The 25833-nt window shown below is 38.3% G+C and overlaps 1 long non-coding RNA gene across 1 annotated transcript in view; it reads left to right on the plus strand.

Moving 5' to 3' along the window:
* The first annotated feature begins 208 nt into the window (after positions 1-208).
* LOC116147687 (uncharacterized) overlaps positions 209-25833 on the plus strand; it is a 498674-nt gene continuing 473049 nt past the window's right edge. Inside the window, exon 1 of the long non-coding RNA XR_010376819.1 lies at positions 209-336. This is a non-coding gene — a long non-coding RNA (uncharacterized LOC116147687). The remainder of the gene's footprint in view (positions 337-25833) is intronic.

The raw sequence follows: 25833 nt of genomic DNA on the forward strand, positions 1-25833 counted from the left end.
CTTTCTTCCAGGCTATGCTCTAAGATTGCTGTGTAACAGTAAGAAGTGAATGAACTCTGCCCATAGCTTCCCTCAGAACCAAAAAACAAGGCAAAACAAAAGTGCTTGAGAGAAGCTACAGTCCATTGTACCTGTAGGTGTTGGTTTTTGATCCTGATCACTTTTGCATCTTTCCTGGGAAAGCCTTCATCTTGCTCTGTTTTCTTCCAGATTATCACCTGGTTCTCTAGAAAGAGAAGGTGATACTGCCCAGAGCCCTTCCTGACAAAGATGTTCCTCAGAGGGAAAAGCACAGGACAGCTGTTGTGGAGAAGCTTTGGGGCACTTCATGAACAGGTGAGGTCCTTTAAAGCTTAGCTCAGCTGAGTTACTCGCTCTCTAGAAACTTGGGTCATAACCAGTCATTACATATTTCCCTCTGCTGATGTCATGGGCTATGGAAACCCTCTTCTCATGGCTGAAAACCATGCTAAAGAAAATCAGCATCATGGGGGTGGGGGCAGTGGGGAGGGGATGGTGTTGGAGAACGGGAGGAATGTCCCTGGCCAGGAGGCCGGAGGTGCCCCAGGAAGCTGTTTCCTCTGAATAGTTAAATGGCTGCCTCTCAACTTGCACAATGTCACATTGAATTTGAAACAGGGAACTTTTTATATTTTTCCCCTGATTGTGCTGGCACCTGGCAGATGCCTATTTACCACAGGCATCAATACACATAGTAATCAAAGGAAATCAGAGGCACAGATTAGCAACAGCTGCAAGTCATTAGTGACAGACACGGGAAAGCACAATTCTGCACCCAACTTTGAAATAACCAATATGAGTATTTCAGAGCATGAGGGTTACCGCAGGGCACTCGCTAACATGAGAGCAGCCAAACAATAGCTGGGCTTGTCTCTCAGGAGAGCCCTCTTCTCAGCAGCAGCACCGCGCTCTCCACATTAAAAACCGATCAGTCCCACAATATCGGTCCTTTGAGTGTCAGCCCTTTCCGAGTCTGTGTGCCTGTCTTCCGATCAAAGATTGTCTCAACTGAGAAATAACCTCTGGCTGGTGGGAAAACTTGTTATCGCCTATATAATTTCAGTGGTGGAAATGCGCATGTATTCCTGAGGACTTAATTATATCACTGGCCTACTTGGAAAGGGCCACATAGAGGGGAAAAATAAGACTTTCCCCTTTCTCATTTAATTTTTTTTTTCCACATTTCTACTTGAAAATCAGCTCTGATTGATAGGTGTTCTCTTGGTAGCGACACATTTTCACTGGCAGCACTAACCTTCGCCTACTCCAGAAAATACTATTCAATTTTTAGCTTTTCCCCAATCAATTCATTCAGTGCCTCAGTGGAATACAAGTTGGTCATTTAAAAATTCCTAGCTGTTGCCTGATATGTCCCAAAACAAATTTAGCCAGCATGGGTTTCTATTTTAGACGATCTCTGGAAATGCAGATTTACTGTACAACTGGGTGATGGCCTAGAGATAAACAGACACAGTGAGCTGCTGTCTGATTAGCAGGGCTGGGCAAAATTTAGCCTCGCATATATATTGCAATAATTGGACCATTGGACCGTAGGATGTAGATTAAATTGGTCTCATCACTACATGTGGTCTCTTTACCCTTTACTTGATATTAAGGTTGGATTATAATTTTTTTCTGTTTTAGAAAAGTCTCCTTCCCCTGCTCTCCCTCCCCAGAAATATCTTCTGAAAGTTTTTCTAAAAATTCTTATAATAATAAGTGACTTGTTTTGGAGATCAGGATAAAAAAGGGAGAAAAATCCTGCCTTTCATTTAATTCAGAGCCAACCATTAAGCATCAGCTCTTTAACAGCAAGCAATATGCTATTATTCTAGAAGGAAGCTTCCTGGGAACACGGATTCCACACTGCCCATGATACATCACAGGCATTCAGATGAATGCCTTATGTGCTGTTTTTTAAACATTTGGAGGAGAAAAATTATTTTATACTTTATTAAATGGCATAATCTGTAGGCTTAGGGAGATGTGATTTCTTGGGGTCATTTTATAAAGAAGCAAAGACATGATATTAGTTAATTTTATTTACTGGTTAATTCAGTACATATTTATGGAATGTCTGCTGTCTCAGGAAATGTTTAGGCATTGCAGATACGGCAGCAAAGTTAACAAATGGCCTGGTTATCATGTACTTGGTTGATGGTGAGGATGTAGGCAGCTTACATTAGAGGCAGCAGCTTGACTGCATTTCTTCATTATATGCAGCTTCTTTTTCCTTATTCCTTTCTCTTTCTTTCCTTCCTCCTCCTGTCTTTTCCTCCCGCCCTGTTCCCTTTCCTTCCCTTTCCTATATCCATGCATCATGATTTAGACATTAGAGGTACTAAGCATTGTTTGTGACACAGAATTATTTAATACAATAAAGTATACATTTTTGAGAATTAATCTGTATTATTTAGGCTGAAGCTACTATAAATAAAACCCCAAATGTCAGTGGCTTAACACAATAGAAGTTAATTTCTTGCTCGTGTGACAGTCTAATGAGAGTGTTCCTGGTTGGTAGGAGGCTTTCCTCCATGCAGTGACTCAGGGACTCAGGTTCCTTTCATCCGGTGACTCTGTCAGCCTTCGGAATCCTCTGCGTTCAGCAAGTAGAAGGGGAAAAAGGAGGTGAAGAAGGCATGGCCATTTCTTAACCAGCTTGGCCTGAAAGAGGCAAACGTCTCTTCTGCTCATATACCATGGGGAGAGCTGACTAGATGGCCCACCTGGATGATGGCCCACCTTGGGCTGCACAGACACTTGGAGCTGACAAGTCTATGCCAAAGAAGTGGGAAGACAATTATATATCAGGCACCATGCTAGTTTCTGGAGGTGAAAGATGGGTAAGTCAGTATCCTTCAGGGTGGTGAGGACCACATGGATACCTAACTAACCATCCATGACGTCTAAGTACTAAATAAAGTCGGATATGAGCACAGATGCAGGGACAAATACCTCACTCAGGAATGGATTCAGAAAGCAGAACCTTAAAGGGCTTCATCTAACAGAGAAGAAGAAAGAGCTGAGAAGACGCTCAGTATGTTCAGACAGTGGTGAGCTGCTCAGTGTGCCAGGTGTCCAGGAATGTGGGGGTAACTGGACCAGATCAGAGAGGGCCTCGTGGGCTGTGCCTTTTGCATGAGTTACTCGAATGGGAATGTGAACGTGTGCTGTGATGCTTCAGACACAGGTCTCTTGATCCCACTCCTTTCTGAAGCCCTTGTTTCTTGAATATTTCATTACATACGTGCAAGGAAGCTGATTTGTAAAATTTGAGGAGTCATATGTGATTTTTTAGGACAAAAGAGATTTAGTTTCTAAGAAAGGGAAACAGCCTTGGCAGCCTTGTTCCTTACTGAGTAGGAATGTGTCGCCTTACAAAAGAGGTGCATTAAAATGTATGAATTCCTCCATCTGACTTCAAGGTTGATATTTCATCACACATTTAAGGTCCCTTCCCTTTCTCTTAATACTTGTGGTAGTGAAATGTGCGTTATTATAATGCCGGAGAGAGCTTGGGGTTCCAGGTACCAGAAGAGGCTGAGGTTGTCTCAGCTGTGCTAGGTGGAGAGCACCTTGTTCTGTGCTGATTAAACTTGGCCTAGGAGGCATGGCGAAGAATGGGGTCCCTATGGGATGAGCAGGGGAGACCAGCTGGAAGACACACACACTGCTTTTCCCAAACGTTTTCATGACTGGAATCAAAGGGCTGGAATAGACCTAAGATTTCAATGTTCCTGTGTTCCTTATCATAGGAGCTTATCTTTATCATGTAAGACTTTAAGTTCTTAATGAATATTTGCTTTCCTTTTTCAGTAGAGAGTCTCAAGCTAGTTAACAAGTGTGATCGCCCCTTTCTGTTATGCCCGCTTATTTATGAAGAGAGACTGGCATAGTGAAATAGACTTAAAAGGTTTATTTATTAGTCTTATAGTTAATGGTATCTTTTGAAAGTTGAGACTCTGGGCTTTAGAGTAGAGAGAAGAGGGAGATAGAAATATGGGTGAACTGAGGTTTCTGCCTACATAGTAGAGAAGATGCAGCTTATGTAAATCACTCTGATACCACGCAAACATGAGAAGTTCCATAAGGAAGGAGTGGACAGGAGGGAGAAAGAATTTGTTGCTCGAGGAAACCAGGGAAGGCTGAATAGAGGCTGATGCTCAGGGAGGTTACCAGAGATTAGTCCAAGGTGACATAGGCGGTCGGTGCCTGAGATAGAAGAGGCTCGGTTCTTCTGGGGCAGGGCTCCTGGCTTTCCTGCACGATGCCAGGTGTGAGAGAAGATCTGAGGACAACGGCAGGGGACACAAGGTCTCGGCTTTGTACAGAGGACAGTTTGCACGATTCTTCCAGTGGAGAGTCACCAGTTGTGAACACATTTAGGGTTCTTTCAGGAAAAGGATGGTCTCCACAACCCAGCTACCACCACCAACCGGGACCTTTGGTTTCTGGTTTGTTTTTTTTTGTTTTTTTGTTTTCCCTCTCCTGCAAGTGTTAAGTCCAACTACCCTCATTGCTTTGGGTGTCAGAGAGTTACATGGGTTAGAAGGACTGCTTATAAAATATAAAGACAAATGATGACTGTCAGAAAAAAGCTTTTGAGAGAATGAAGAGACAGAATTTACTACAGCTTGAAATGGGTAAGTGTTGTCCAATCGCCATTTTTTTCTTTTACCGTAAAATACAGAATAGAGAATGCTAGAAGATTTCCTTTTTAGAACTTGGTAAAAATTACAGCAGATGAACGTTAGGCAAAATCAAAGGGGAATTTTGCTCACATATGAAAGTTTACAAGAAATCTAGTTGAGTCTGGTTCCAGTATTTGCTGAAGTTTGTGGCTGTGTCAACAAAGATGGGTTAAAGTAAGCATATTTTAGATCCTAAAGAGAGCAGTCTCATAGTCTGGAATAGAGAGTAGCTTTAAAGTGTTTTTAAATGGGTTTCCTTTTCTTTCCTTCCAGCTGTGCCTAGTGCCGGGGAAGATAAACTGGCATGTTCTTTGTTACATAGCAACATACCCACCCAGGGGAGCGAGGCACGTTAGATTTTCAGAATCTTAAGTCCTTTCAATCAGTTGATAGTGGAGTTGGGGAAAATAGATTGGGCAAAGCTGCCTAACCACGAAATATGGCACTGTCATACTTGAAACATTTTAGCCACAGTCTTCAGGTTAGAGCCTACGGTCTCATTGGTAACACTGGCCCAGGGACACGGAGCAGCAGTTAAAGTACCCGCCCGTAGTGGCACTTGCCTGCGCGTCTTTTGACCTGTCTCGGCCGCTCCTGCTTCTCTCCTGCTCCAGTGGCTGTAATTTGAATGGCGTGAAGGACTTTGATATCCAGGTGAACCTCTTGGCTTTACTTTTGTACCTCCTTGGTTTTACTTACAACTCTCTACTCTGACCAGAATTGTTTTTATTTTTTGTGTTTGTTTAGCATCCTGGGCACCTCGGACCAAATGACCCTCTGATAGCCCAATATTTCTTTGCTGTACGTCTATTTTCTCCTTGATCTAAATTCAGTCTTCTAAAGACTCATGGGAAATTAGCTCTTCTACTCTTTATAAAATGTCCTGTGCATTTTGTGCTTAATAACTATTTTAATGTAGAGTTCCTATAATCCCAAATACTGGATTTTTCTTGAAATGTTTTACTTTTTTTTCTTTCTTCACTTTTATGGCTTCAATAAGGGGCATTTTGTGAAAACATTAATTTTCCAAATCCATTTCTGGTCCTAAAAGAACAAAGCCTACATTTTGAAGACAGGTATTTTTAAATAGCCTTAATATGGAAAACATTAATATTAATAAAGAAGTTAACATCACATATTGCTTAAAGCTTCTTCTGAGTGCTCCCCTATCTCTGCCTTCTGTGGGACAGGGACCCTGACCGGTCAGTATGTCAGTTCACAGTGTCAACACAGAGCCTGGATTGTGACAAGTATTCAGAAAGAGTTGTTATATATTGCTAAAAATATGTATTTTCTCATTTACACATCACAACTACTTTATGAAGCTGGGATAGTTGATTCTTGTTATTCATTAGTAGTTCTGTTCTACAAAGTCATCATGAACACTGAGTTAGTGAATTCTAAACCATTGCTCCTCAGGCAGATGCAGGGTTAAGTCCCTGTGAGCCTCTGCTCACAGCATTTTCATCAGTCAATTAACACATAACCTTGCTTTATGTGTGTATCTGTTCAAAGATACGTTATTTGATATATATTTTTGATTCATCTACATTGAATTCATGGCCAGCAGCACTATAACTCATGTCTGGATGAAGCTTATCCAAAACATGTATTTCCGTCACATCATAGACTTCTGTGCTTAGAAACACTAGACAGCACTGTAGCACTACACTTGGGGACCATTTTAAAGAGTGAAATCATAAAAAAATCCCCACAAAAAGTATGAAAATGTTGCACTAAATAGATCACAAAAGGGATACTTGTTTGCACTATGAGAGCTGAAAGCAGAAGGCGGAGCCTTGCCTTGTCCCACCTCAGCTGGGAACAGGCATGACTCAGATTTTTTGCCACTCTGTGCATGTGCATGAATGACTGTGGAAGCACCGTGCGTTCTGATTTGGGAGTTGCAAATGAATATTAGCAAGTAGGTGAGTTAGCAAATATGGAATCCTTGAGTAATGAGGATTGGCAGAATTAGTGTGTCCTTTTTGTGTATTTGGAAACCCCAATTTCAGAAGGATTTGTCTGTGGTCATTCCAGTGGAACTGAAACCTAGGTCTACTGACTTCTGGGTCAGTGTCACTTCCAAAATCCCAGGCTCAGGAAATGGAGGGGGAATATATAATCAGGCTCATTAGCACATACATAGTGCCCATTTTTTAAAATAGTATTTGGTATCTGTGCTTAAAGTTATCAAGTTCTAGAATTTGAAATGACTCACTGAAAACTTTCTTGTAAATTGTTTGTTTTGTAAGTTGTAATGTTTCTCATTTACATTAAACATATAGATAATCACTGAATTATTATCCTATTATGTCTGTAAAAGGGAAAATAATTAGGACTTATTCTTCTCACATGTAGATTTCATCAGTGCAAGAGGGAGTGTTACAACCCACTGCTTCGTTCTTAGAGAGCAGCCAGTTAGTGCTTGCTACATACAAGTTAACTACTCCTGGGAGGAGGCTGGAGAGAGCAGATGAAGAGGAGGTGGGTCACTGCCTTCCAAAGTACCTTGAGGTTTATTCTATGCTGGTTTGGTGCCTTCATCCTCTACAGATGCCAGATAATTCAGGGTGCTCAGCTCAAAGGAGGAGGAAAACCAAAATTGGTCCAATTGAGACTTTAATTTTAAACCTATAGTACCAGAGTGACTTAAAATACAGCTTTGTATTCTAATGTTGGGAATGAGAAGACAATAACTGTTGCTTACATAATATTAATTTTATGGCACTCCCCATTTTTCAAATTTTCAAAAAACATTTTCCAAGTGTATTCTGCAGGACATTAGCATTCTATGAGATCTTAAAAAATGCTCTGTATAAAAAGGTCTTTGAAGTCAAGAGAGTTTGGGTTAAATGTGGTTAACCAGGTGTATTTTAGTAAACTACTAAAGCTTGCGTACTTTACTGGCAGCTTCTAAAAGCTGCTGATAAGCTTGTGTGCGTGGTCACTCAGAGCACCTAATTGTGGAACATGTGCAACATCTCCTGTTCTGCAGACGTGGTTTGGAAAATGTTGTGAAGCATTATGTGCAAATTCCAGGGAAGGTGAAAGAAGAGAAAGTTAAAATTTCCATTCTGCTAAGGGGAATGGAAAAGTCAAGTGAGACTGATTACGTTCCGCACCTTCTACTACTGTAGACTCCTCCCATGTGAAGCTAGATCTCTGACAGCAATCCTCTATGTGCAGAGACAGTATCTGCCTGCCCCAGGGTAGAGGGGAGAGAGTTCCCTTGAGCACAGTGCACAGTGGACAAACCCAGTGATCTCTTTCCTGAACCTAGGGGTTCTGGGGAGGCTGTAGGAAGAATGTCCTTCACAGGCAAGTGTCAGGCCACAGGTCTTAGAAGTGTGGGGCTTGTAGTGGGCTGGATGGTGGTCTTCCTCCCCAGTAGATGTATTGTCCCTGCACCTCTGAATGTGACCTTGTTTGTAAATAGTATCTTTGTCGATATAACTATGCTGATTAGAAAATGCCATAAAAACCATTGATTGGTGATGCATAAATGTGATTTTCATTGAACAAGGTGCAGAGAGAAATGGGTGAGGCAGTATGACAAAATGTGTCGGTGGGACCCATTGTGGATGATTGCAGAAAAAGAAGAAAGTTATAACCTAGGAATGTCCCATTCAACACTGAAACGTGAAGTCATTTTGAGAATGGAGAAGTGGTTGGTTTGTGTCTGCATGGTGAAAACTAATAAAAGTAGGAATAGATGCTGAAGGTGCTCATTCTGCCAGATTATCATGCTTATTCTTGTCAGCTGTATAAAGATTTCAAATATTCAGTGGTATGTAGGAGTGAAGTATCATTCAAGACTGAGCTTCCCCCCAGGGCTGTTAGATTTGCTTTAGTGTAAGTTCACAGGACGTCAGCTACGATTACTTTAGGGATCATAACGACCTGCTGAACAAAGGCTACTTTGGGACAACAGCCCCTTTGGTTTATCGGGGCTGTACTTTCCTGTGATGTATTCTCATGTGATTAGATTGATGTCTGGCTTCCGACTCTTCTGAGGCTTGAAAGAGGATTAGATCACTCATTCTCAACTGGTCATTTCTCCCTGTAGATGGGAGAATCAGTGCTAATTGATACTTTTTATATTTAATTACACTTAATTTCTTCTGTCTGGCTGCCCTGAAACCAAGAAGAGGAAAACAGTGTTCTACATGCAAATCTTCTAACATAAACATTTCTTAACCTCATTTGCTTCAGGATTGGTTCAAATATGGAATCCTTAAGATAAAGAACGGTTCATAGTGGCTTCATATCTGTATTTGGTCCTGTCTCTTGAGTCCCCCTTTCTGGAAACCATCTTTGTATTTTCTGTGATGGGAATTCCCTCATTCTCTTCTTCCCTAAAATTTAACTATTCCGTATTCATTAGTGTTGTAATCATTTCCCAGTCCTTTTGTTAGCTTGCTAAAATTAATTCCGTAATCGTAGGTCCCTGTCTCCCCCTTTGAACCACCAGGCACAGGGCTCTGGTCACAGTGCTCTTTCAATGGCTTTGATGGCATCACTCCTCCTTCAGAACCCTGGTACTTTCTACTTCCTTCTGGATAAAGTTCCCAAGTTGGTCCCAACTCACCCTGCCTGATTTCCTCCTATTCCCTGTACCCATCAAGCTGTTTTATTTGCTGTCCCCCAGCGTCCTGCATTTTCTTCATCTGGAACTTCCATATACTCCTCCCTATCTCTCTGAATCCTGCTCATCATTCATGAAGTAGAGCCCATCTCTCTGGAATGCCTTCCTTGACTGCTTTGGTTAAATGAGGTCCTCCTTTAACACCCTATGAATTTATTGTAAATTGCACTGACTTGGCAGTTTTAGGCATCCCCCCAGTGCATACCCTTTTCATACACTTCTCTTACTTCACTGTATGTAAGCTTCATGGAAGCAGCCCCGTGTGTTTCAGATTGCTCAGCTGTAAAACTGAGGGCTAGATTAATTATTTTAAAGATCCCTTTTCGTTGTATGATTTCCAAGGAAGATATAATATTAGAAGTGAGCTAGCAAATGACTGTTTTTCCTTTAAATATTGTGTCCATTCTGTTTGGTAATCTACCTTTTATTTGTACATAGCATTTCTCACTTTGCTCACATGCATTACATTGTTTGATCCTCACACCCACCTTGTAAAATGTCCAGAGTAAATATTAGCTGCCTTTTACATGTTAGAACTTGAGGGCTGTTGATGTTAAGTAACAAATCTTCGAGTCCCTGGAGGAGTCACTGGGTCTGGTGCTCCCTGGCCTGCTGCTCCCCTGATCAAGATGCCACATGATCTTCTCTTCACTTCATGCCTCACAACTACCAGCCCAACCTTCACGAAGCACCTTTATGTTCCTCTTATTCTCAGCCATCTGCACTTAGGGGTAGAGGGTTAGAGAAGGTATCACAGATTTGAATCCCTCAAAGGGCCAGGCAAGGTAAGTTAATGAGTGAAGTGGGGTCAGAACCCCATGGCTGGGAAGGGGTTGGGGAGCGGGGGACTGTGGCAAATGGAAGAGCACATATCCTCTCTGGGAGGGAGGATCCCTGTTCTGCCCTGGCCCTTTGTTGCCACTCAGGAATGCTGGCCCAGGTTTGCTAAATTTTCAGTTTTTCAAGGAAAGCTGGAAATATATATTTTAATGGGAAATCTACATTTTAAGATGCTCAAAATAAATGAAAAAAATTAAAATCCTGTGAAGCCAAAACGCACATCTATAGGTGGTATTTGGTCCCATTGATCCTCAAGTTGGGGACCTTTGGTTTGGAGGTATGAGCCATGTTTAACTCTGTTAGCTTCCTCCCCCCACCCCCCAAATCCTATGATGTGATTTGGTGAATTTTGTTGAATTTTGCTACTTTTATTAAAAGTTTGATATAAATACCATAAATAAGAATAACAACCAATTATTGAATGCCTGCAATGTCCCAGGGAGTATGCTTGGTGCTCAACACACATCATCACTAATTCTCTTAGCCACTTTATGAGATATCTGTTATTATCCTTATTTTACAGGTGAGGGAGCCGAAGTGCAGGGCTGACTTAATTTGCTAAGACCACATAGTAAGTAGTGGAACCAGGATCAAAGCCACTTTCTGGCCTCAAACTGTGTTCTTGCTCTTTATTTATTACACCATGTTACCAGCATCCTCAGAGAAGAAAGAGAAAAGGTGGAATGAAAAATGTGGTACTTCCCTATCATGAAACAAGTCAGAAGTGGCCTCTCTGTATGGAGAACTTAAACAGACATAATCTTTCCCTTTATTTATTTATTTTTTTTGGCAGTAGAAGAGGTATGCTTTTCTTTGTGAACATGGGAGAGAAAAGGAGATTGCTCACAGTAGGATGAGATCCTCTTTTCTTTTAAAAACTCTAAGCCAGCAATAGGCTCCCAACCAACTAGCGTTTGGCCTATGTTTTCAGACTGTCTGCTTTGACCATAATATCCTGTGAGATGGCCACTAGCTTACTACTGCTGTCTTTTACTTCTGTTTTCAAAAAGCAGAGATCTAGGGGGAAAAAAAGATCTTTTGTTTAAGATCTGAAGTCAAGTCCAGATATAACAAGATCCCACTAACTTCCTCCACCCCCTAGGGTTTAAAACCGAATTCCCTCTGCCCAGATGGCTGCTACAGAAAGACAGAGCATTCCCCCACTGCTTCCTCTTTTTGTTGGCTGCCCAATGATTACAGCTAATGACTCCCAGCTGTACTGCCTCCGAAGACTAGGGGAAGATGAATCTTTGAAAAATAGTTTAATAACAAGACTCCTCCAGGGATGGGTGGGTCTGATGTCAATCCTGTTGGAGCACTCATTCAGAATCTAGCTGGATGGTGTGACTCGGAGAGAGAAGAGTTGCTATGTGCATTTTGAAGCCCTCTTGGTGTTCCCTATGAGAATCTGATTGACTCAATTTCCTAATGTTGGTTGAAAAAACAATTCATCTCCAAAATACTAAAAAAAAAAAGTTAAATATGTGTAATATGTACTTCAGCTCCAATTTATAGAATTTGAAGTATCTTTTAGGGCTGTGACTTTTTCCAAATCAAATATACTTTAGGATAAATCTCTTTGGAGGATTTTTTTCCTATTTATTTATTTATTTATTTATTTATTTATTTATTTATTTATTTATTTATTTATTTATTGGGAGGATTTTCTAACATGTTTATGTATCATACAAATAATTTGATGTCTACAAAATTTTAAAACTTGACATCCTGGAGTTTCCCCTTTGTCTCTGAAATACCAGATTCTTTGAAAGATTGACTTTAAATACTATGACCCAGCAGGGAGAAGAAACAATGATCAAAGGATACTAGTCATGGAAACTATCGATAACAGACTTGTACAGATTGGATGCTCTTATCTTCTCCCCCACCCTCTTCCTCCTCCTTTTCTCCTTCCCTTTCCCCCCTTTTTTCCTCTTTCTTCCTTTTCGTCAGTAACAAAAATAACAATATGAATTGCTGGGTAGGTGGATGGGGGGAGGGGGGATTAAAGATTTTTACAAATCTAAAATTTGATGGTTTTCTCAAACTCTTCTAGAAGTATTTGATGGTATTTAGAATCCCTCTTCCTCCATACAGTCTTCCCCTAAAGCTGCAGACAAGATTCTTTTCCCATATGCCCTTACTGAACGTCTCCTGTGAGGCAAGCTGGGTGTGGGGTTAGATACATTAAGCCACTCATTCGTTACTTCATGTTCTTTGAGAACACTGGCGGAAGAAATCACATTCTTGAGCAGTTGATTGCTATGCTGTCTAGTTCTATAATGATTCCTTTGTGGATCATTGTATCTTTCTAGGAGGTGATGTGGGTTAGTGGAAAGAGCATGAGCTCTTGCGTCAGAGATAAGTTTGAACTTTGACGTGCCTCTTGCTTAAACTTTTTGAGCTTTACTTTCTTCATCTGTAAAATGGAACTTGCAGTGTTGTTGTGTGAAACAGCATCATGTTGGGATAAAGGCAGGTTGTTTTGTAGGCCTCCTGTTAAATGCTTTAATTATGGTCTTTATTATTATGCTTTCTATTCATTATGTATTATATGCTTATATGTGTGTGTGTGTGTGTGTGTGTGTGTGTGTGTGTGTGTGTGTATAAAGTTAGGCAGAGAAAGTTTTTATAGTGTTTTCTGTTGGCTCAAAGCAAGAGAGATAGTGGAATGTGGATTTCTATTATAAGGTGTTCACAATTTTAGGCCGGGGGAGGTAATTAGGTTTACTTATTTTTATAGGAGGTCCCAGGGATTGAACCCAGGACCTCGTGCATGCTAAGTATGCTCTCTACCACTTGAGCTACACCCTCCCCCAAGGTGTTTACAGTTTTAATCTTATTTTCATCTTGTTTTAATTTTCAGAGTAATCATAAGAGGTAGATACCATTAAACCCATTTTAAAGCCAGGAAATTAAGTCTTGGAAGGGTTAAGCCCTTTTTTGGGAGTATTTTCCATCATGGTTACATTATATAAATTTGAAAACTTGATTCTATTTTATTTCTATTTTGGCTTTGAAATATCAGATCTTCTGAAAGGTTGTCTTCAAGTACTTGTTCCATTCAGGGTTCTCTTCTAGTCAAGAGCACAATTAAACGTGCATATCATGTCCTAGGGAAGCAGAGTCGATGGAAGAGGCCTGCTGTTGCCTTATGGTTGCTACTAAGCATTAAGCCCTTAGAGTGCCGAGAAGATTTTCAGCTTGATTCAGGGGCTGGTTCTCTTGGCAATAAGTTCAGTAAGAGTGAAAGATAACTTACCATGGGAAGCTTGTTTAAGATTCTGACTTCAGTGGAATCTCTTTTTTCTAAATATGTGTAAAATCCAGAGAAGAATGTTGCATAGTATTATGAATGAATACTCTTTTTGCCAGTTTACTGAAGGGGCAGATGAGGAGCTTAGCCCTGTGTGGAAGTAGCTTGCCTCTCTCCCTTCCCCTTCCGTCCTTTCTACCCTTCCTCCCTCTCCTTCCTTCCTCCTGCTCCTTCCTTTCTCCCTCCCTTTCTTTCTCTCTTTCATCCGTTCTTTCTTTCTTTCTTTCCTTTTCCCTTCCTCTCCCCTCCTCTCTCCCCCTCATTCTCTTCCCTTCTTACCTTCCTTCCTACCCTCTTGTTTGTTATTTGGCTGGGGCTGTATGCTTCACACACTTACTACCTCTTCCTTCTGTAGTCAAACCCTGGTTCCTGGTTATAGAGGGGGGCATATCATCTACATTAAGCCAGTCAAATTCGCTCAACTGGGAATTTGAATATTGAGTGAAGACACCAGGGACAAAGACCAACTAGAGCTGGGTCATGCAGTGGCTGGACCTTAGCTGGACAGTGTATGGAAGGGCCCCTGCTGCTGACTCCCGGGGCTGCCGTGGTTTTTGCTCTTCCTGAGGCCTGATTGCTTACCTCTTCCATAATTTGGTGAGCTGTCTCAATATCTTTCTAATACATTGTTGTGCTTAAATTAATCAGAGTTCATGTTGCTTAAAACCAAAGAACATTAACTGACTAGACATATATTATCTATCTTAATCGTCATACCAATCCTACACAGTGGGTATTATATGTCACATTTTACAGATGAGAAAGTGAAGCTTTTTGAGGATAAATAATTTGCTCAAGATCAAACTGTTAAGAAGACTGGTGTTAAAACTGGTGTTCAAATTCAGTTCTTTCTGACTGAAAAGTCAGTATTGTACATACTATCCTTTAATGGCTTAAAATTCCAAAGAAAGTTGGAAAAAATATTTACAATGTTTGAGACACTCCACAAAACTTTAAGGTATGAAGAGTTCTTAAGAAATCAGTGAGGAAAAACTTAACATAGAAATAGAAAAACTGGGCAAAGAACATGAATACACATTTCTCAAAGAATTAATAACGATGTGTCATTCATGTAGAAAAAGCTTAACCTTATCAATAATACAGAGAATGCAAATTAAAGCAATGGCATACCATTTTAAACCTCATTGATAAAAAAGGCCAAAACTAAGTTTTGGCAAAAGTTTGGTAAAAACCTTTCCCTTGTTATAGGTCAAAGTAAAAATCTATGCAAACCTTGAGAGAGGAAAAATTTTTCAAATACATTTAGAATTCCAAATTTGTTCAAAACATTTGATTTAGACATTTGTTCTATGGAAATAATCAGAGATATACTGTAAGATTTATGTCCTAGGGTATTTATCATGTTAATTATAATAGCAAAAGTAAAGAGCAAAGTAAATGTCTAAAACTAAATGTCTATGGTATGACACTAAGTTTAAAAAAAGCAGGAGATCCGAATAGTCACTCACTCAAGAATTATTTATTGAGTATGTATAATGTGCAAGGCACATTCTAGGCATTGGAGAGACTGCAGTGAGCAATATAAAATGTTTGTTCTTATGAGCTTACATTCTAATGGGGAAACAGTAAACAAATACACGTATGATTATGATCAATGTATGGATAAATATAAAACCGAGTCAAGGGGATAGAAAGTGATTTAAAGAAGGCGACACACGAATCAAGATCTGAATGAAGCCCAAGAATAAGTTATGTAAAGATACAGGATATATCCATAAGCTATTGCCGTAATAATATTGGGTATAAACCACCACAAAACTCAGTGGTTTAAAATAAGTTAAAATAATTTGTTCTCTCCACAATTTATTCTCTCTGAGGTAGGGAGACAGAGCTTAGCTGATTCAGCCTGAGCTTGGCAGGGCTTGGTGCCGAGTTGAAAATTATGCCCAGGCCTGCGTCATGTGAGCCTTATCCCTCTAAGCTGGGGCATGTTCTCCTGGTGGTGATGACAGAGGCACAAGAGGAGAAACCCCGCCACCCCAGCATATTGCAAACTGTTATTTGAGACATGTTTGCTAACATTCCATTGCAAATTCCAAAGCATATCACCCCAACAAGCCAAATATCAATGGGACAGGGAAGCATATTCCATCTAGAATGGGAGAAGTGAGGACTAAGTATTTGATGAACAATAATTACATGAGAGAAGAGCATCCTGGGAAGAAAAAAGAGCATGTGCAAAAGTACTGTGTTGGAAGCAAGCTTGGCCCCACAAGAGGCTAGTGAGGTTTAATAGAATAGGTGGTGGGGAGAGGGAGAGGAGATGAGGCAGCAGGCCTACATCATACAGGGTCTCTGAGGCCAAGGTTCGGTGAAGAGTTTAGACTTTATCTGAGGGTATTAGAAAGGCATTGGAGGTTTTCAGCAGATAAATGACAATCTAATTTACATGTGAGTAACGTGACCCTAATTCTATATAAAAAGATATATGTCTGCCATGAGAAAAAGATTGAAAGAATGTAAACCCATACAGACGTAAACAATGGCTATCTCTCAACAGTATGAGTATGTATAATTTTATACTGAATTATTTATACTCTGTCATAATTTCCAAATATTAAGAATAATCATGAATTGATTTTTCAAACATTAAAAAACATCATCTTAAGATTGAAAGGAGCTCTCTAAGAAAATTAATTGGCAAAGTACCTCAGTAGCCTAGTAAGCTACTTTAAGCTCTAGTTTCTCTGGTATCTACACTTGGAAGAGCTGGTGAGTTAAAGTCAAATTATATTTGATTATGTTTGGGTATATCTGTATCCATTGATATATAGAATAAATATATACTTAAATAGTAGCATATCTTTCTTTTTGTTATAGAATGTTTCACATTATAGAAAAGTATAGATACTAATATAAAAAATGTGTTTACCACCCAGCTCATTCATATAATAACTTGAAAAATTTGCCTCAGATCTATTTTTCTCCCTACCTCCTTTCTCCCTTCCAAGTTAAAATCTTACAGATACAGTTGAAGCCCCTGTAACTAACCTGATCCCATTCCTCTCCTGCCATCTGCAGAGGTAACAAGTATCCTGAACATGGAGTTTTAATTCTTGGGAATGTTTTATACCTATACTGTATGTTATCCATAAATAATTTATAACATTGCTTTGCCTGTTTTCCATCTCTGTTAAATGTGTTCTGTGCTTCTTTAGCTTCTCACTCAAAATGCATTAATACACATGCTCTGGTGCATTTAAACTGCTATAGAGTGTCCAGCTGTATAAAAAAATCACAGACATGTTTCCTTGTGAAAGTTTCTCCATAGAATATATACTTAGGTGTGGCATCACTGAGTGGCATAAGTCCTTTTAAAATTTTTTATTGAGATTTAATTCACATACTATGATACGTGTACACTTAAAGTATACAGTGATTTTCAGTATATTCACAGAATGTACAGCCATCAGTGCCATCTAATTTTAGAATTTTTTTGTATTAAGAAATCCAGTATCCACTGACAGTCACTCTCCATTCTCCCTTCCCTACAGCCTCCAGGATCTACTTACCAATCTACTTTCTGTCTCTGTGGATTTGTCTTAGAGGACCTTGGACACTTGGAACCATACAATATGTAGCCTTTTGTGTTTGGCTTCTTTCACTTAGCATAATGTTTTCAGGGTTCATCTATGTTGTAGCATATAGCAGCATTTCATTTCTTTTATGACTGAATAATATACTATTGAATGGATATACCACATTTTGTTTATCCATTCATCAGTTGATGGACATTTAGGTTATTTCCACTTTTTGGCTATTATAAGTAATGCTGCTTTGAACATCTGTGTACAAATTTTTGTGTGTTTTGAATTCTCTTGGGTGTGTTTCTAGGAGTGGATTATTGGGTCATATGGTAAATATATGTTTAACTATTTGAGGAGCTGCTGAACTGTTTTCCAAAGTGGCTGTAACATTTTACATTCCCACCAGCAGTATATAAGGACTCCAGTTTCTCCGCATCCTAAAGACATTGTCTGTCCTTTCAGTTATAGCCATCTTAGTGAGTGTGAAGTGATATCTCATTGTGATATTGACTTGCATTTTCCTAATGACTAATGATGTGAAGCATTGTTTCATGTGCTTATTGGCCATCTGTTTATATTCTTTCAAGAAATGCTCATTCAAATCCTTTGGCCATAATGAAAGTGGGTTATTTGTCTTTTATTATTGAGTTATAAGAGTTTTTATGTATTCTGGATATTAGTCCCTTATCAGATGTATTATTTGCAAATATTTTCTTCTTTCAGGGTGTTGTATTCACATTCTTGATATTGTCATATGAAACACAAAAGTTTTTAATTTTGAAGAAGTCTAATTTATCTATTTTTATTGTTTTTGCCTGCGTTTTTGGTATCACATCTAGGAAACCATTGACTAACCTAAAGGTCATGAAGATTACCTGTGTTTTCTTCCAGTAGTTTATAGGTTTGTCTCTTCCATTTAGGTATTTGGTTCATTCTGAGTTAATTCTGGTTTGTGGTGTCAGGTTGAGATCTAACTTTATTCTTCTGTATGTGATATCCATTTGTCCCAGCACTATCAGGTGACAAGGCTATTCTTTCTCCATTGAATTATCTTTGCATGCTTGTCAGAAATCAATTGATCAAAAGTGTATGGGTTTATTTCTGAATTATCCATTTTATTCCATTGTTCTATATATCTATCCTTATGAAAGTACCATACAGTCTTGATTAATGTAGTTTTGTAGTATGTTTTGAAATCAGGAAATGTGAGTCTTCTAACTTTGTGATTCTTTTTCAAGATTGTTTTTGAATATTTTGATTCTTATGCACTTCCATATGAAGTTTAGGGTCAGATTTTCAATTTGTGCAAAAAAGACAACTTGGATTTTGACAGACATTGTATTGAGTCTGTAGATTGATTTGGGGAATATATTCATCTTAAAGTATTTAATCCTTCAATACATGGACTCAGGATATCTTTCCATTTTGTAGATACTCTTTAATTTCTTTCAATGATGTTTTGTAGTTTTTAGTGTATACATTTTACACTGTTTTTGGTTAAATTTGTTCCTAAGCATTTATCCTTTTTGTTGCTATTATAAATAAAATTGTCTTATTTTCATTTTCAGATTGTTTATTACTAATGTATAGATGTACAGTTGACTTTGCACATTGATCTTATATCTTAATCTCTTGCTAAATGCATTTACTAGTTCTCACAGTTTTTTTGTGTGTGTGGTACATTATGATTTTTCTCTATATAAGAAGACTATGTCATCTGCAGATAGACATAATTTTACTTCTTTTTTTTTGAATCTGGATAACTTTATTTTCTTACCTAATTGTCATAGCTAGAATCTCTAATACAATGTTGACTAGAAGTGATAGGAATGGACATCTTTGTATTATCTCTGATCTTTCAAGCTTTTAGTCTTTCACCATGAAATATGATATTTGCTGTGTTTCTTTTCTTTTTTTAAAATAGGTGCCCTTTATTATGCCCTTCTATTCCTAATTTGTTGAATGTTTTTGTCATGTAAGGTTTTAGATTTTGTCCGTTGCTTTTTCTATATCTGTATGGATGATCAGCTGGCTTTTAACTGTTTTTTCTTCTAATATGGTGCTGCATTGATTAATTTTTGTATGTTGATCCCTTCTTGTATTCTTAGGATAATTTCCCCTTGGTCATATAGTGTATATAATCCTTTTTATATGTTGCTGAATTTTGTTTGCTAGTATTTTTTCAGGATTTTTACATTGCTATTCATAAGGAATATTGGTTGGTAGTTTTCTAATCATGAATGTCTAGTTTTGGTTTCAAGGCAGTATTGGACTCATAAAAGGAGTTAGGAAGTTTTTTTTCCTCTTCTATTTTTTTGAAGAGTTTGTGAAATATTTATATGAATTCTTTGAATATTTGATAGTACTGAGTGGTGTAGCCATCTAATCCTGGGAGTTTTGTTATAGGCCTATTCATATTTTCTATTTCTCTTGAGTTAATTTTAGTAGTGTCTATCTTCCTAGAGATTTGTTCATTTTATTTAGATTATCTAATTTGTTGGCATATATAATTTTTCATAGTATTCTCTTAAAATTTTTTCTATTTCTATGAAGTTCAATCCTTTAAAAATTTGAGACTTGCTTTGTGGGCTAACATATAGAGTGTTCCACATGCACTTGAGAAGAATGTGTATGCTTTTCTTGTTGGGTGGAGTGTTTTATAAATATATATTAGGTCTAGTTGGTATATGGTGTTGTTCAAGTGTTCTGTTTCCTTATTGATCTTCTGTCTAATTGTTCCATTAATTATGGGATAAGAAAAAGTCTCCAACTATTGTTGAAATGTCAGTTTGTCTCTTCAATTCTGTCAATTTTTATTTCATGTACTTTGGGGTTCTGTTATAATTGTGATGTCTTCTTGATTAATTCATCTTTTTGTCATTATAAAATGTCCTTCTTTATCTCTAGTAACAATTTTGATTTTAAAGTCTATTGTGCCTTATATTAGTGTAGCCACTCCAGCTCTCTTTGGACTGCTCTTGGCATTGTATGTCTTTTCCCATCTTTTTACTTTTAATCTATTTGGGTCTTTGAATCTAAAAATGTATACTTTGTAGACAGTGAATAATTTATAGTTGGTTCATTTTTTTCTATTTTTATTCATTCTGCCCGTCTTTGTCTTTGGATTGAAATGTTTAGTCCATTTATATTTAATGTATTGCTGATAAGTTAAAATTTATATCTATCATTGCTATTGTTTTTATAAGACTTATACATTTTCTGTTCATCACTTCCTCCATTGCTGCCTGCTTTTGGATTAAGCAGATATTTTTTAGTATACCATTTTAATTTTTGTTTCTTTGCCTACATATTTTTGAGTTATTACTGAGTTGTATTGGGCATTATAATTGACATCTTAATTTTTAGCAATCTAAGTCAGATTAATAAAGCTTAATTAGAAGGATATTAAAAAATACTTATTTCTATATAACTCCATTCTCTCCTTCCTTTTGGTGCTGACATTGCCATGCAAATTACATTTTTATGCATTCTATACCCATGAATACAAAATTGTAATTATTGATTTATGCAGTTGTCTTTTAAGTTAGATAGGGGGAAAAGGTATATGTTACAAACAAAAAATGCACTTATGCTGTCTTTTATATTTAGCTTTGGAATTGCCTTTATTTCTTCATACCTTTATTTCTTCATGTAAATTTGAGTTGTTCTCTAGGGTCTTTTAATTTAAGCCTGAAAGACTCACTTTAGTATTCCTTGTAGGGTAGGTCTGCTAGTGACACATTCAGCTTCTGTTTATCTGAGAATGTCTTGTTTTCTCCTTTGTTTTTGAAGAGTAGTTTTGCTGGATATAGGTTTCTTGGTTGACAGCTGTTCTTTCTTCACTTTGAATGAGTCATCCTACTGTTTTCTATCTCCATGGTTTCTGATGAGAAATCACTGTTAATCTTATTGAAGACCCACTGTACATGATGAGTTGCTTCTCTCTTGCTACTTTCAGCAAAAAAGTAGCAAGACTTCTGACAGTTTGATTATGTGTCTAGGTGTGGATATCTTTGAGTTTCTCTTACTTGGAGTTCATTGAGCTTCTTGGAAATGTATATTAATGTTTTTCATCAAATTTGGGAAGTTTTCTGCCTTTATTTCTTCAAATATTCCCCTTGGGGAAAAGCTCCCCTCAAGGCTGCTGCACATGCTCTGAACTGTATAGCTCCAGAGAGGGAAATATTAAAATGGCTTGAGCTGTGGCAGTGGCAAAATTGCAGAGTGTGAGGGGTGAGTGCAAGGAACCCTCTTCTGAAGTCCCCACCCATCCCAGAAGTGCCTGCAGCAGCAGTCCAGCAAGGCTTGTCTCCAGGAAATGATAGAAAGTGACATCTCATCCATAATGTCAGGAATTGTTCAAAACTCAGGGAAATATCACTACTCCTCTCCACAGGAATGCAGATTGGGAAACTGAGGCCCAGAGGGGTGAGAGAAGGCAGATTGCTGGCTCCCTGGACTCTCACGTTCCACCAGGGCTGTACTACTCAGTGGTTCTCCTTACAGATCCTTATGCCAAATGTGCACATCCCAAACCTTTAGTTTCCCTCCATAAACAATTACAAAACTAATTAAGACTCAAATTATATTATATGAACCATCAGAATAATTTTCAGAGGAAGAAGAGGTCAGTTTGGGCTGAAGTAGCTAGAGAAAGATTAATGGAATCCAAATACACTGGTATCTGGAGATAAAGGGTTAATATTTTATTTCCTTACTGAATAACTTACTGGAATAGCTGGAAATTAATGAAATTAAGACTTATGGCATTGCACAGAGGTTTCTGGTCGAGGCTAAACATGCCCTTCAAATCATTTCGCTTTCTGCATGGTGAGGTTTTCTCTTATCAGCCGAAGGTCTGCAACCCCAGATTTCTTCCTATTCATAGGGACGCTGTGCAGAAGCCAAAGACCAGCATGCACAGGGCTTTGCTCCTAGTGGGGTCTCATTGAAGACAAAGATGATTCTAATGATGTCATCCTAACCCATCAGGTCTTTGGATGCATTATGCTTGTAATTTGGGAAGGGGCTATAAGCTAACACTTTTAAGATGCTTAAAACTTACTAATTTTAATAGCTTTCCAGTGACATGAAGAATCAGACTTTATTTTTGCAAATCATTTTCTGAGAATTAGACCTGATACTTCTATTCCCTCTGGTCGACCAGTTAGCCTGCCACTCTCTCTCTCTTTTTTAGCTTAAATTTGATTTTTGAGAGATTTAATCTCATTCCCTATCACAACATTATTTTTCATAACAGCAGGAAGAAATTTGATAAACTATTCTAGTTTCTTACATTTGTGAATTTAATTCCCACTTCGTCAAAATGGGCTTCTGTCAGGGGATGAAACCAGGTGCACCAAGTTGTTCAAGTCTTAAATATCTCTCTAGCTTGTTGAAGCAATTGCATTAAAAATTTTAATAAATATGGTTGCTGACTTTCTTGTTCCCTCTGTGTTCCTGCTACAGTTACACTGTTTACACTTGAGCTTTTGCCACATCTGGTTAGAACTCAATGACTGCCCTCCCCAGGCACCTCTTTTACGTTACTATCTCCCTCAGGATTTCTCTTCCAAGCATTGAACTTTCATTAATTTCTTTCTTTGACTTAAAAGAGGCAGGATGGTGTAGTAAGAAGAGTATGGCCATTGGTCCCAGAGATGCCCAGGTGTGAATCCTAGATCTGGCATATGCTAGCTGAATGATCTTAGATATTCTAACTTTTCTGACAAACTCCATTTTCAGTAAAACCAGGAGACCCAGATATCTTGAACTATGAGTTATGTATACATACTGCCAAAAGCAACTGAGACCAGTGGAAGCAGGCAAGAAGCTTCATGGTAAATGGTGATGGACAGTGAGAAGGATAGTGAAGAAGGCATGAGCTGTGGTGAATTTCAGAAAAGACAGTATGTGTTCACTTCCAGGCTAGAAGGGCCCCATCCTGAATGCCAACTGCAGTGAGCAAGGGTGAATTCAGGGTGCCCAACGAGTCCAAGTTTGCCTGGACCTTTCCCAGCTTTAGCGGTGAATGTCCCGTGCCCTAGGAACCTCTTGAGTCCTGGGGCAAACCAAAATGTGTTCACCCTAGATGAGATGAAACAGGGTGTGGAACTGTGGGAAGGTGGGAAGGATCTGGGGGCCACACAGATGACAGACTACAGAAACTGTAAGTCAGAATGCACCAACAAAAGGTGGGGATAGTACCTTGGAAGGTAAGAGATATGTCCTGTGTGGCAGTGGCTGGTGAAGAAACTGGAAGATCACATCAGTGGAAACCATTCTGAACCTTAAAGTCAAAAGGAATGTGGTTGAATAATAACAGGCATTATTTTTTAAAGGAAATAGCCTGTTGCAACAGAGAGGAATGGAGAAAGCCTATGAGCTGTAAAGCCTGGCAGACTGGAACACCTCAGTTCTTCCTCTCAACCCCCTAGTAACCTTTGCAAAAAGCTGGTCCAGGAAAATTAAACTCATTCAAACATGAGTAACAGCAAAAGGAATTGGAAAAGCAGCTATGTAGAGATACTATTAAACTGTCAAAAAGAATAGCAAAATTTTCCTATAGACAGATGAAAGGCACCAGAAAACTACTGCCAAGAAGCAGATAAAAATTGTAACTTAACATCACTTTTGATTAAATAATCAAGTAATAACTGTTATTAATGAAGGTGTACAAAGCTACAAGAACTCAGGACTGGATAACAAAAGATGATGAAATAACTAAAGGAGGAGGTGAAATAGGATTTGGCAGAAATCATGAAAGAAGCAAAAGAAAAAGGAATTTTTTTTTCCAGAAGACTAAATTAAACAGAACACAGAAGAATGGGCACCACTGAAAGCACAGTAGGAGACAAGTATATAGATATGAGAAGAGTGAACGAAATGAATAAGAAATATAGAGATAAAAAGGATTAGAGACAAAATTATAGGAATGAAACACAAGGAAACATATACATATGGGGTCTCCCAAGAAGAAAACCCAAACAAAAGAACAGAACAAATATTTAAAAATACAATTCCAGACAAGTTTTCTAAAAACAAAATTAGGCACGGATCTACGTATTTAAAGGGCTTATTGTGTACCAGAGAAAACTGACCTAGAAAAGTCAACATCAAGACATATCCTAAAGTGATTAGAATAAAGAAAGAATATTTGGGGAAAGCAGATAAAAATATCGAGTCACTTGTGGTGAAATGAAGTTAGGCAGGCATCAGACTTTTCTAAAGCTAAAAGTCAATCCCAGAAGACAGTGGGACAGGTTTGTATATTCAAGAAAAGAAAGAACGGGTCGGAGATCTTATATATGACCAAGATGTTCATCTGTAGTCTAAAAGATGACAGTAAAACAGTTTTGAAAGTGCAAGAACCCAGGAAATATTATTTATATGATGCCATTTTGAGGAAACGATTAGAGACTGAACTCCTGCCAAATAAACGATGGCTGGAGAAGCTTTGGTGAAAGGACTGGCAATGAGCATTAAATGTATTTAATTGCAGATTTAAGTCCAAAGCAAAAGAGGAGAAACTCAAAGGGTAAAGTCTGAAAGCAGTGGCGAGGTTGAGACCCAGGATATATCTTAAGGAGCTGAACCTTGATTGGAAGTGAGATACTCTTTTCATCATACAAAAGGATGAAGGGAACGCTGATTAGACACAGGAAGGTGGTTTTCGTGTTCTCTGTGAAGTCCATGCACTGAAAGTAGGAGGAGGCTAGGCCTGAGGTAAGGGTTAGCACTGTAAAGGAAAACAAAAACAAAAGCATACGGAATAGAGTGGTAGATCAAGTTTCCGAAGCATCACAGTAGAAATATGTATAAGAAGAGTTTGCTGTTTAAGGAAAATCTGCAATGTGTCTATTAAAGTGAACTATTTATCATGAGGTACCTGTGTTTGTTTCTTCTGTAAGTCGGATGTTGAATAGTATACAGAAATTTAGGACAGATGTTTATATTATTTTGTAGCTGTGGACATACTGCTTTGCACTTTTCTTATGCAAATCCATTCGCTTAGTTTCATTGTTCTACTGTATTTTGGCCTGCTGTTGTACTCAGTCCAGTACACTGTGTGCTTCAGGTGTTCATTCAATAAAGATTTGATAGATAAGTAAATGAAACACACCTATTACAGTCTATTCTGCTTAATATTTATTTTCTAGCACTCATCCCTAAAGATCCACATGAAATAATTCTTACTTTTTATAATCATTTAATTTTTGTTCTCTGAGAAAGTGACCTATGAACTTGAACTTCCTGGTGAAGCTTAGAATAATAATTACAGTGAAATTTATAAATGCTGAACTGTATACATTTCTGACTTAATAGGCCAAGGTGTAATATATATCTCAATAACCTTCATCCAGAAAGTCCAATTAATTTTTTAATAAAATAAGAGGCCATATATGAAAGTGTATTTGGAACACTATGTTCAAAAGGTCATGCTCTAGGTGGGCCAACCAGGGAAGTATTCAGCAGCAGGTATGAATTTAAAAGATGACCTGGGTAGTCATTTTAGGATGGTTAAATAATCAGGCACCATAAAACTGTAGGACTGTACTAGCCAAGGGTGAGCTTCTCTGGGAGCTTTAAATGAAATATGGTTGAATTGTTTGGTTGTTGATGTGGCCAAAATAATATTTCTAAGTCTTCCTTACCAGTTCCCTACTGACTCAAAACAGAATTTTCCAGAGATATTTTCTCAACCCAACTACAATTAAACCAATATACACTTGATACTGTTTTCCCTACAAGATTTGAGAAGTGTACATT

This window comes from Camelus dromedarius, chromosome 19 (genome assembly GCF_036321535.1).
Source record: "Camelus dromedarius isolate mCamDro1 chromosome 19, mCamDro1.pat, whole genome shotgun sequence".
Taxonomy (NCBI): Eukaryota; Metazoa; Chordata; class Mammalia; order Artiodactyla; family Camelidae; genus Camelus; species Camelus dromedarius.